Genomic DNA, 470 nt, shown 5'->3' with positions numbered 1-470 from the left:
GCTGTCAAAAGAAAATCCCGTCAAGATTATCTAAATAAATCTGTCGCCTTCCTGGCCAAATCAACTCTAGTGGCTCCCAGTTATCACCAAGATCAAATATAAGATCCCCTATATAGATATAATATAGACTCCTCTATATAAACTCCTCAAAATCTGCCCTTTCCTTATGATTGTTTAGATTGTTTATTTAAATGCTGCTTGACTGACTTAGTGACCTATTCATTCTCCTTTTTCCATTGTGTTAGATAAAACCTATTCAATGTATTCTTAACTTGAATACTTACAGAGGAGCTGAGAGTCTTTTGAAGAAGCCAAATAAGCCAGATACTGATATTCTCTGCGGTTTTCTGGTTGCATGCATGAGCCAGAGGATTGTTTTGTTTTCCTTTTGTGTGAGTGAGTGAGTGAGTGAGTGAGTGAGTGAGTGTGTGTGTGTGTGTGTGTGTGTGTGTGAGAGAGAGAGAGAGAGA

This window comes from Gracilinanus agilis, chromosome 2 (assembly GCF_016433145.1).
Source record: "Gracilinanus agilis isolate LMUSP501 chromosome 2, AgileGrace, whole genome shotgun sequence".
Lineage (NCBI taxonomy): Eukaryota > Metazoa > Chordata > Mammalia > Didelphimorphia > Didelphidae > Gracilinanus > Gracilinanus agilis.
The sequence above is the reverse complement of the archived record's forward strand: the minus strand, read 5'-3'. Positions refer to the sequence as shown.